We start from the raw sequence: 13,470 nt of genomic DNA on the forward strand, positions 1-13,470 counted from the left end.
CAAAGGACGTTATTAAGAAATCTATTCTTCTTTCAATATTTTTCGATGTGTCATCTTTGTTGTATAAAAAGAATAATATCATTGAATCTGCCCAAATTAATAAGGCTTTTTTAGTATATATTTTACAATTTAAATCTAATTTTGTTCCTCCATGATTAATTGGTTTATTATAATTATCATTTAATTCAAATCTATCTTTATATTTATTTCATCTAGGTGGTTGTCTATCTTTTACTTTATCATAAAATCGTCTACAAGGTTTATTATAAATAGGTGCATAACTTTTATCTGTATCATGTAATTCCTGTTTAGAGGTTTCTGCTGGATTAGGTCCTCCTCCAGTATTCATTAAAACTTGGTATTCACTTATATCAGTTAGAGTTAATAGATTGAAATTTTATATTAACAAATCTAATTTTTCATTCATTTTTATCTTCTTTTTAATTTTCCTAATGATTTTTCATTAGATTTTTCTTCCTCTTATAATATTTTTGGTAATATATTTTTTCTAAATTCATCATTCATGTTTCCTGTTTCTATTACTATATTCTCTTTTTTCTATATGTTTCTTTCCTATTCGAGTCATTTCTTTTTCTACAAGTTTTTTTTTTTTTTATCTATTTTCTTATCTTTATTTTTATTATTTTCTTTTAATTCTCTAATCTCAAGTTTTAATATATTTATATCGTTTTTTTTTTACTTCATTTCTCAAATCTTGTATATCATTTATTAACATTTTTATTAATGATTTTAATTCTTCCATATATTTACTTATTGACATCTTAATTTTTTCTTATTTCTAACTCTTAGGTTAATTTGCATCTTTTATCTTCCTTTTTATCTATTATTTTTCCAAATCTTTTCTCTGCTGTATCTGGATCTACTAATTCTTCTTTTACTATAGTAAAATATTTGCTCTCAAGTCTTAATCTTTCGCATTTTAATTTTATTAATTGTCTATTATTTGGTATTCTCATTTCTTATGGTATTAACATTATATTTCGTATTTCCTCTTGTATTTTATCCATTTTTATAAGTAGTTTATTTAATTTTAAATGTGTATTATTACTTGTACTCATACTTTTCTTTATAATATAAATTATTTTCTTCATCTTCATATATATTAATAAATTTTTCATATGTATATATATCTTTTATTTTTTCTATTATTAATTTATCTAATATTTGTCCCTTTATTTCTTTAGAAAGTTCTTTAATTATTGTTAAAGTCATTATTTTTAATCTATTATGAATAGGTCTTAAAAATATATAGCTACCTCTTTCTTCTTCTAAACACCAATAATTATCTATTTTCCTTATTTTAACTTCCATGATCTTTATGTTTTTATATAAATATTTGTTTAAGATGTATAATCTAAATATTCCTTTAACTTTTTAATAGTTACTTTTTTATTTATTTGCAAAATTTAAGTATTAATCTAGAGATTTTTATTTCTTTAGGTAATCTATTTTTATAGGTTTTTTTTTCATGATCTCTATGGCTCTGATACCAATTTGGTCAGGCTACTTAGAGCCAACAAAAATCAAATAAATCAAATAATTCAGATAAAAATATTAGTCAAATAAATTAAATAAAAATTATCAAATTTCAACCAATATTTAATTTTAAGGACTAAAATAGAAAATTTTTATATTATGATGCCTTGTTATGTAATATCCAAATGGAGGGCATTTTTGGTATGTAAATTGTCTAAGGGTCATTTTGGAAAAGTAACCCTTTTGAAAATGTTATTTCCATATATTTCCCCATGCTTGCTCTCATCCCCAATCGTGCTTGCTCTCATCCCTAGTCGAATAATTGTTGTATGTTCTTATGTGTCAAAAGAAAGATTGCATAACACCTTCGATGTCAAAAACATATAACCCCCGTTTGGTACCCATTTTTTTTCAAAATGTATATTTCTCTCTCTTCTTTTCTAACATACATTCTTTATTAAAATAATATTACACGTAAATCAAAGACTTTCATTATTTTTCAATCACACACTTCCCATCAAATTACTATTCTAGTAAAAATGGCTATCAAACACCCCCATAGTATATATAGTCTCGGGTGTTTCAACCACGTTCACAACAATATTATATGCAAAATAGCCTCAAAATGCCGGTAAAGGCTAACCAAGTTCGAGCAAGATTTCTATTTTCTCCACATCTCGAAAAATTTGAGAAAGTTTAATTTTCCTTCACTTTTGTGTTTCACAGCTGCAAGATTTCTCAGCATGTATTTGCTTCTCGTTTCTGCTTCAAATTTCATTGTTGTCCTTGGGTCTAGTTTTTCTCCTCGTGAGTCTATGCTCTTTTTTCCATCTTTTTTCACAATTTTCATCCAAGTCCAAAGTTGATTGTGAAATACAAAAACATGAGAAAAATATATAGTTGCTCAACTCAACTCAACTCAGCTCACCATGAACCATTTTGCCGAAGTATGTGCCTGGATAGTCCAAAGTCTCGATAGTTAGCTCTCTATCTTCAGATCGAAAAACAATGTCGATGAAGGCCTAGAATTCTTATTTATTTTCTTTCATTTTCCTAATTGAAGAAATAATTGGAATCTCGTAGTTCTTGGTCTATGAAGATGCGTTGTTAGGTCGAAACTTACCCGACAAGAAATTTTGCTATCTTAGGACCGTTATAGTTACGGTCACCGTTGACTGGGGCTTTGGTCGTTGACTCTCCTGTCATTAGGTCACCAACTTTCTTGACCTTCGGGCACTGAGCAGACGTAGTGGCTCAAGCACTTATTTGTTGAGGAGAAACTAGGAGAGCAAATGGGATTAAATACCGAGTAGTCCTAGTCGTAAACGATGGATACTCGGCCCTATGTGCATCCACTCGTGTAGTGCTGTAGCTAACGCGTTAAGTATCATGTCTGGGGAGTACGTTCATTAGTAAAACTTATTACCCTTTTATAACACTTGTCTTTTATTATCAAAATTAGTTGGTGTCATTAGGAATGTACATGCACACACATCCATTTATATCCTATTAAAAATGATCTAATAAGCATCGGTGCTCATTTTATCCTAAGCACCAATGACGTGTCATACTAATTCATTGGTGGATAAAGATTTTCCGAGTTTTAACATTTGAATTATATTTATCATACATTAATAAATTAATATGACACATCATCGGTGCTTAGTATAAAATGAGCATCGGTGCTCATTAAATCACTTCTATATATCCAATTATAATGATCTTATAAAAATTAACTGCTTAATTTTAAATACTTGCAAACATGTGGTTTACAGGCGCACACAAGAAAAAAGGAGAGCAAGCAATCAAGTTTTCTTATCCCAAATTGAAGTACATTTCACTAGAAAACACATTGGTATAAATTGTGAGGTGCAATATTCAGTTAAAAGCATATTTAATTACTTTTTGGCCACTTTTTTAATAAATAGAATATGTATACGTATTAATTCAATGTTAAGGGCCAAAAAGGACGAACACAAAATTTTGAAACGTATAGTCTAATTAACTAAGTAATTTTTCTTCAATTTTCAAAGGAAACATAATGACTTCATAAACTCACGTACATAAATTGCACTCAAATATATATCCAATACATTCGAAGGATCTAAAAACCCTTATTGGAAACATGACGTTAATGTTTAAATTATACAAAACACATACAGAAAATTCTATACAATTTCAAAATTTAATTCTCTTTTCTGCAGTTGTATCGAATTTAACCACTCTCCCCTGTTAATGGCTTTATATTACCCATTTTAATCATGGACCCTCTGAAATTTTTCCAAAATTCACCGCAGTTTGCACTATACTTTTGCACAAGGTCATTTGTTTCACCACCACTGTATAGTGCTTGATCTGATTTCCAGGGCCCTTTCTTCGAAAATTCGAGTGGCTGCAGCTGAAGCAGCTACTTTGACAATAAGAAGTCAAAATATTGTGTGTCAAAATATGCAGGCGTATTGTCTAGTTTTGCTAGATTAGTATCATCTCCCTCACGAGGGCAGCTGATTCGTCGACTATTTGCAAAGCTGGCTTCAATGTCATGTGTCCGATTGTGAATCCGATCCTTAAAGAGAAGACACCGAGAAAACCCTAGGGTGTGAGCACCGTAGAGCACGACTAGGTCTTTGACATTTAGGCCTTGATTCTTGAAATTATTAAGCAATGTAGGTAAGTTAATGAATGGGCTTGGAATGGATGTGTTCTCTTCAGCTTTGTTAGATGTGGCAGAGTCTCTCCTTCCTAGTCTCACCTTCCATGTTGGACCTCCTAACTACAAATGGAAACCATTATTAGCTCGTTGCATGCAAAACTTTAATTGAAACTAAAATTTTATTTATTATACTGTTTAATTGTATCTTGTATTTTATAACAAACAATCATAAAAAATCTTTAAGAATTGATGTGTATATAATAATATAATACGAACCAAAACCACAAAATCACGGACTGAAATTGCCAGAATGGTGCTAAACAATCCAGTGAAAATAAAGAAGAAAAAGGAGGAGGCTAGGGTTTCATTGGTACTACATTAATTAATTGAATGCTAAAAGATAGTTTAACCTAAATACAAAGAGAATATATATAGGCTAAACAAAGGAAACTAAAAAGGACTATTCTACCCTTAATAAATAATAAATAATTCTATATTTCTTAACAGTCAGCACATGACACCACCTGACGTCCACATTCTTTGTCAACTTCCGACTTGATTTTGTCAATCACTCGAACCCCCTAACGGAATTGTTATTAGGGGCCGCATTCTTTTCGCTGTCTATGGTGCGGGTTTCGTCGAACAGAATTGAATCATCACAACCCTAAAAGTACACAAGAATTGAAGGAATTAAATAAATAATCTCTTTCCCTCGATTAAATTTAAAATTTATAATATCACAAAAAATGCATAGCATATCACTTGTGACACGTACTTGAACGAAGCAATCGTGGAAATGGAGGCGTAACAAAGAGTCTCCCATAACACTTTCTTACTAGAGTGCTTCTTCAACTACGTGTTTGAAGGTGGGTAAAGCTTCGGGGCAAATATCATCGTAATAGGAAGGACTGAGACGAGGGGAGAAGGCCAGTGTAACAGCAGAAACCATGACCAAGGCAAGAAGATCGGACATGAAGTTACTTGAAGCCATTTTTGTAATGACTTTCGAACTATAAGCAGATACAATTGTAGTTTATTTAGCTGCAGATTATAGAGTTTTGATGAATAAACCTATAGTATATTTATAGGGGAAAGAAATGTTGGATTGAGCCAAACTACAATGGTGCAACTATTTTTAACTTACTGAAATAATAAATATTTTTAAGAAGCTTCCTCTAATTTAATTCATGAATGCTTTCGAAACTTAAAGCATTCTTGCAAGAAAGAAACTTGAAAAATGAAAATTTTGAATAGGTCCTGTGAATCAATTAAAACAAGTTGGTACTAACCGCTTTAAAATAAAATGAAATTGACTAAGAGTTCGGCACATAAACTATCAAATACGTTTTTCTTGATAATTAATCTAAATACAAATTACAATCTGTGATTCTTGAATTTCTCAATAATACAAAAATATAATTATCAAGAATTGAAATGTAAAAGTAATGTGAATCTACATTATTGAAATGTTTAGCATATTAGATTTGGCAATATTGAACATGACTAAGGGAAAAAGTAGTAATCTTATTTGTTATCATGTACAATGTTGTAGTGCCCTTGAGTTTGACTCGGCAAAACCTTTTCCATTCTCATCTCCATCCAAAATAATGAATGGATCGATTTGAGATTTAGAGAGTTTTCTATTAGACTGAAAAATCTTGCTCAAAATATTATACATATTGTTCATCTTGCAGTCTTAAGAATATTCCAATATAAGGATTTTATTATAATTATATCTTGCTGTCATTTGTAGGCCGTGTAATATGCTATATTCCACTAAATATTATACACGCACGTTCGGTACTCCATTTGAGTAGAGTTCGTAATCGTATGGGACGGCTTTTTTCTTTATTTTATTTTCAAGAAAAGTAACAGAAAGAAATAAAAATGCCAGATGGCCCGGCCAATCTCCAGTAAGGGGAGGATTAGTAATCTTAGGAGGCTCGTCCCGATGGCCTGGCTGATCTCTAATAATGATCCGAGTGGTATTCATAGAGGGTTCGTGAAGTCTTAATTAATCTTGATAATGACCCGACGTAATGATTTTGACTATGTCCTAAAAGAACACTCTTCACATTGTACCGCATGGCACAAATAATCAAGATGTTCGATGGTGGCTAAGAATTTTCAAATTGTTATTATCAAATTGACAGGAAACCTAAACGGGCATAATCTTATTAACTAACAGGGAAAAAAATAAAGATAAAGATATTTGTACAAAATCTTGTTGACAAAATGGTGTACTCAACCTCACAAAATTAGTGGACTTCACGTGAATTTTAAAAATATCAGTTTGTGGTCCCCATCTCCAATTGTGAGTAGTGAGTAAGAAAGTTTGTAAAAAAAAGTTTGTACATGTAGTATGATCCAAAAAATAAATTAGAAAACTCCATTTTCCACAAAAAAAACAAGAATTGTCCAAGTCCAAGTAAAGAAATATCATTAGGAATTAAAGTTTTCATTTTTTGTTTATTGTTTTCTTGGTGAAGTTATGTACACAAACTATCATGTTGATCATAAAATTTAACTTAAAAAATTCTGAAGAGAATGTTAAAATTTACATCCATTCCTTTTAGTTTATCCATAAAAATTCTCCCGCCCACAGTGGATAATCTTGTCTTACCCCAGTTGGAGAAAACCAAGAGAACCGTAAGTATGTTTCTTCTACTACATCAGCAAGTGGATAATCTTATCTTACCCACTGTGGACAGAAAAACAAGTTTGTTAGTTTATTTGAAAAATTCTGAAGCAATCAATTGCAGCACAATATACGTGATTAATACCGTTCAAATTGGGAGGAAGGAAAAAAAATAGATATATATAAAACACTATTTATACTTTTAAAATTTTCATACATCTAAAATATAGTTCTAATTAATAAAGTCTATTATAGAATAATACGTAATAGATATAAAATTTTCTGACCATTAAGGATCAAAGTGTAAAACGATGGTAGCACCGAGTCCAAGTAAAGAAAGAACACAATTACATTAAATTGTAACTCATAAAATTTAGAAATCAAATATGTTGCCATGAGAATAATAGACATATTCTAACGTAGAATGTGAAATTATGCAACTTCATATTAGATTGATAAGCAACTGCTATGCCCAACCATTAAATTGTTTTCCACGCAAGTCTTGCACAAATTGTAAAGAAAAAAGAATTTATCGGTAAAGATTAAAGAACAAATTAAAAGAATTCTATCAAAACTAAAGGTGCGTTTGATTATATGTAATTTACATGAGAAGAAAATAAATTCTCGGTCATTCAATTCCTAGAAATCATTTGTATAGAAATGTTAATCAAATGTGTTTGATTGATTTAATTTTCAATTTAGAAAATATTATATTTGTTCGATTTTTATTGGTGAGTAGATGAGAGAGAGAAAGAGGGAGTGAATTCCGTGGAAAATAAAATTTTATTTCTCCTAAAGAAAATATTTTCCTTGATTTTGAGAAAAATATGGTAATATGACCAAAAGTAGGAAAATATTTTCCCAGAAAAAATATCAATCAAACAGCACAAAAGTAGGGATTTCAATGAAAAAAACACATTTTCATGAAAAATATTGAAAATCAAATGCACCATAAGTGAAAATACACAAAATCTTAAACAAATAGAATTGCCTTCTGTAATGAGCTTGAATCGTTCGTTGACTGGAAGTCTTATTAGCGACTTTGTGAATCGCGAATCCAGTCATACTATTCCACTTTAGCTAATGATGAAAGAGAATCTGGATTTGTCTTTGGTTGATACGTTTTTGTATTTCTATGAGAAGCTCTACAGCACTCACGAATCCCAATAGTAAGTTGTCGGCATATCGCGCGTAACAAATCCTTATTAAGTAATGAGTTCGAGGAGTTAGCAGTCGTAGCTGCGTCAGTGGCTGTCAAAAGGAGGACGAGTGATTAAGAGTTGTTTTACTTTAATCACTTCTGCCTAAATCCGAACCTGCTTGACTTTCCTTCTAGTCTCGAAGCAATGTGGTGTGTACACACACACTTATTTTACATACACACTTATTTTTAGTTTCAAATCAAATGGAAACAATTGTACAGCATGGCAATTGGCCAAGAAAAAAAATCGGAAAATATTTCCATCTCAATTATTTGGTCAAGTACATTTTTATTTTAATATTAGATGGGGATAGATGTCAACCATTCATCAACAAAAACACAGAATTTTTTTTATTTGCTTCAGTATCTCAAGAACCATAAAAATATAAAAATATGGCACACAAAATCTAGTGATACAAGAACAAGCATCTAATCACTTGCAATCAATAGTTGTGATGGATTTGGGGTGAGCTTTGTATTGATCAAGTGACCCATTGGCTCTGTGATTAATATCTATAAGATTAAAGGATGGGGCAGGTGGCACCAAGGACCAAGTGCCATTTCGGAACAAGGCGTTGAATCCATCGTACATAGCAGGACGGAAATGTTGACTTAAGTGCTTTGCTAGGACATCTGGCAAGGGTTAAGGTTGCAAGGTTGAGCTTTCTAATTTGTTTTCGTTAGAAGTAGGGTGTGAACCGAATTTTATATTGAAAATGATTGGGAATTCTTATTAAGGTCGACATTAAGAGAAATTATATTTGTTGGAATGTTTTTGGAATTATCTTCGAAGTCTATTTGACAAATTCTAACTAAAATTTTATTTGAAAGCTCATTGAGAGTTATAATTTGTGTTGAATTCGAACTAATCAACATATGGACATTTTCGGCGCAATTAATGAAGTTGGCGTGCTAGGTGCTCGAGCGACGAGGCAACGCGCGCCTAGCTCTTGAACGTCATATTTATCCGGTCCAAACTTGTTTTCGCACTTTAAACATTCCTTTTTATCTATAACTCTACTTTTAAGATTTGAAACATTCTGTATATATATATATCTGTGTGTGTGTAGCTTTTCATCTATATAGTCTTGGTACTTTCACCATTGAATATGTTTATTATGCTCTATATTCAAAGAAGAAGTTCGTTTGTGTTTTATGTTGAAGAATAGAAGTTCATTTTTTCTAGTGGAGTTTGTGTCCAGGTGAAGAATCTTTGAAGTTTATTCATTGTAGTTAAATTCATGTCAATGTGGAATTTGTTTGAATTAGGGTGTCATCCAAATTCTATTTTGAGGATGATTGGAAATTTTAATTAAGGTTGATGCGGTCGCATAGTACAATGATTTGCAGCCCAAAAGTTCTCTGAAGGTCATAATGCGACCGCATTGGTTTTGAACTATGCGAACGCGTAGAACAATCGTTTTCCCTCCGAACGGCTTTCAGTATTTTGATCGTAACTTTCTTTTCCGATGTCCGATTGAGGTGATTCATAGTGCGTTGGAAGCTAACTCAAAGGGGTACAACTTTTCTTCAGATGTCATCTTCCAATTCGATCTTTTACCATGTCAAAAATAGGTCCCAATATGATGCTAAAAATCAATGCATAACCTTCTTGATTGAAAATTGATGTGTGATTATACTTTGATTTTATTTCTTCCCTTTGATTTTTTTCCTAATCCAATTGACCTCTAACACTCTTAAATCTTCATCCCATTGCTCATCTCATCTAGGGATTATTTGCAACTTGGTCTCTGAGCTTTTATCTTTTCTTTTCTTGTCATCTTTTTCTTGTTTTCCTTCTTTAAACACTTGAAGTCTTCCATCATTTGACCTTCAAATCTTTCACTCATTCGTTTCGCCTTTAGGTTCAAATTTTGGATAAATGCATTTTAGTCCTTGAACTTTAGATTTCTTTCATTTAGGTCATTTTTTGCTCTTTCCTTCTATTGTATGCCATGATCATCCAAATGCAACATAAATAACAATATAAGTGTACTTAGCATATTTAGGTATTAATTAGTCATAAAAATGCAAGAATTAATGGATGTAAATCACGACTTTCACATCTTATCAATTGACATTAAGAAAATTCTATTTGTTGGAATGCTGTTAGAATCCTATTTAAAGTCTATTTGGCAAATTCTAGTTGAAGTTCTATTTGGAACTCTAATTAGGAGTTGAATTTATGTTGGATTTGAAAAGATAAAGATATAGACCTAGGAGGACATATAGATGTAATTATGCTCGCTTGGCTCTCAACTGGAGCTTGAACATCCAAAGCAGTGAAGTTGGCGCCTACCTAGTGCCAGCGGGACATTCGAGCGCGCGGAGTAGCGTCGTCTTGGTTCTTCCCTGGAGCCATATTTATCTGGCCCAAGGCCACTTGCACATTTTGATGCGTTTTGAGCATTTTCATCCATCTTTAACTGTAGTTTATGGCTTGAAACATCCCGTGTATATATTTAGCTCTTCATTGCACTTTAAACTATGTTAGACAAATTAAAACACAAAATCATTTTAATTCTTTCACCATATTTTAGTGAAATCTCCATTCTATTATCAATTATTTTATTTTGAGTTTGTGATAAATTATTTCATATTGTCTTACATTATTTTCTCGTCTATTATCATAACAAATTGGTATTGAAATTATTCGGTATTTTATTCATTGTTTATAATAGTTTTGTAATATTTTCGTCAAATCGTGTAGGTATAATATTAATACGAGTGTTAGTGGATGGATGAAGCAGTTCATGGTTAGGAGGTGGGGATCCAAGGAAGGGGCTCATGCCTTTGACGAAGAACTATAAACCTGACGTATATAACCAGGTGCCATATGGTGCGGGTTGGGTTCGAAGGTAAATTCATTAGCAAAAGGATCAGAAGGAAATGGTTGATTGGCTAATAGCCACTGCTCGAAGCACCCAACACTTGATGGGAGAAGAAATGAGTGGAAATGAAGATGGAGGAAAAGAAGTTTCACGCTGTGTGAAGCTCAAAATAAGAGGGATAATGGAAGGTGGACTATATTCACTGATGGCAGTGTTGGGTTGCGTGCTTATATAGTATAATTTTGCTTATATAAAAATAACAATATTTTTGTATTGAATAAAATTATATTTACTTTATTTATTGCATTTATTTATTATTGAGCATGCAAAATTAAAGTGCTTGTGATCATTTGTGACAATATGAGTTGGGTACTTGCATTGAGAAGTACAATATGACACAATTTATATTTTGATCATTAATAATTTGTTCACAATTTATGTATAAGGTTTGACACCTTATATTGGAAGATTGTAGTATTGACCAATTCAATATTCGGGTTTGAGATTTGTTCTTATCATAGAAATAGTTAAGGGTGACACTAGTATATTTGGAGTATATTGAACGGACCTTAATTCTATAGTACGACCGGAGAATTAAATTCAATTTGACCACCGTGTATTTTATCTGAATCCCTTGATAGGATTATATATATCTTTTCGTGATTTTAATTATTTTTCGATTCATCAATGGGTGAGATTAATTTGATTGATCAAATATTTCGATGAGTTGGGAACATGAGAATGAGTGGAGTAGAGAACATGAATTCATGTCAAGAATCGTCACCCTAAAAAATGGGTAGAGTGACTACTTAAATGTTTTTTGTTGAACGATTGAATCTGAGCTCAGTGTTTAGCGATAGCTAAACTTCGACATCTATTATTAGTTCAAGGACCGTTGAAGAAAATAAAACTTAATTTAGTGAGAATAATTAAGGGGTAAAACGGTCATTTATACTCATACTTAATTATCAGATTTCGAACGGGGATAAAATACATATACGGCAAGTCAGAGGAAAGTATTAAAGATTTATTGGTTTCTGTGATCTTATATATTCCAAGAGTTCAGTGTTTTGCCTTTAGTGAAAAAAACAAAGACTAATAAACAGATTGGGTGGTCTAGGATCAACGGTCGACTAGACAGGATCTAATTATTGAAATTTGGATAATATATGTCCGGTCAGGTTCCTGTGGTAGCTTTATAAAGCATTGGAACTTAATTAGGACAATTATAATAATTTTGGGTTTAATTGTAATTGCAATAAAGTTTTATACTTGGTTGTAATTACTATGAAAGTTATAAATTTAATTGTAAGGGTGTGTTTGATAGGGTGGAAATGGAATTGAATTAGAATTTTCAATTTTAGGTGCTTGATACAATTTTTTTTCATAGAATTCGAATTCTGGATTGTCTTGAAGTTTCCAATTTTCTTGGTTTTTAAGGAAAATCAATTCCCACCATATATGGTGGGAAATTAGTTTTCCTACCTACTATAGCATTTTTACTTTTTACATTTTTTTTTGTTGATAATGGAAACAAATTCTAATAATTATTGTAAAAAAAAATATTTCTTTTTAAATGACAATTTTTATGTAAAACAAAGCTAAACGAACATCGAAAGATAGATGATTTTCTTGAAATTCTATTTTTGTTTTGTTTTATTTTTATTTTTTGTGTTGGCAATGGAAACAAATTTAATTCTCAATACCAGTAAAATATATTCCTTTAATTGACAATTTTCATATAAAATAAAACCAAATGAATACCAAAAAATACTTTTATTTCAACATTTTTTACGTAAAAAATTATACCAATCAAACACAATAATTTACAATTTTCAGGAAAATAATTCTAGGCAATTCAATTCTCTCAAATTTATTTTTTAGGCAATTCAATTCCATCTTTACAATCAAACGGACCCTAATTGTAATTGAAAATTTTGGACTACACATGTAATTAAATGTAAACTAATTGGAATTGGACTTAAATTAAAACTGCTACTTTTGTTTTAATTATGACTTTTGTTTGAATGTAGAATTATAATTGTATTAAAATTGTATCATATTTTTCTTTATAAATAGAGACTAGGTGGATCGAAAAATACTACAATACTCATAATTCATAATTTCATAGAATTCAAATTTAGAGAGAGAGAGAGAGATAGAGAGAGAGAGAATATTTATTTTTTTTACTTTCCAATTTTCCGAATTTAAGAATTAGTTTTTGGATTAATTAAACGAAAGTGTCCACACGTCGGTGTAGTCTTTACATTGGAGAATACCGTAGAAGGTTTGAAGGATTGAAGCATGAAGATTCTTGCAATTAAAGGAGCTGAACATTTGCGGATTAGAGTTAATTCAAAGGTTGATCATCGAATTTAAGTAAAAGATTCAAATCATTTAATTTTGTTATAACATATACTTGAACATCTAGATAATCCCGTTTATTGAATTAAAGAAATTTTTTAATTTCTGATTAATTCCGCTTCTGCATTTCAATAAGAAGTAAAGAGAAAAATGGATTCTACAAATTCAATATGCCTAGAAGCATATGTTTTATTTGTAGAGCAATCAGGGCAATTATATGCACTTTTGAGTGAGCAAATAACATTGAAAAAAACAGGGTCACGATCGAGGTTCGAGTTTATGTTGT

The 13,470-nt window shown here is 31.0% G+C and overlaps 1 pseudogene; it reads right to left on the minus strand.

Annotated features, from left to right (window-relative positions):
- Positions 1–3,682: 3,682 nt before the first annotated feature.
- Positions 3,683–5,141, minus strand: LOC111380294 (annotated as a pseudogene).
- Between the last annotated feature and the right edge of the window lie 8,329 nt (positions 5,142–13,470).

Source organism: Olea europaea, unplaced genomic scaffold (genome assembly GCF_002742605.1).
Source record: "Olea europaea var. sylvestris unplaced genomic scaffold, O_europaea_v1 scaffold2121, whole genome shotgun sequence".
Taxonomy (NCBI): Eukaryota; Viridiplantae; Streptophyta; class Magnoliopsida; order Lamiales; family Oleaceae; genus Olea; species Olea europaea.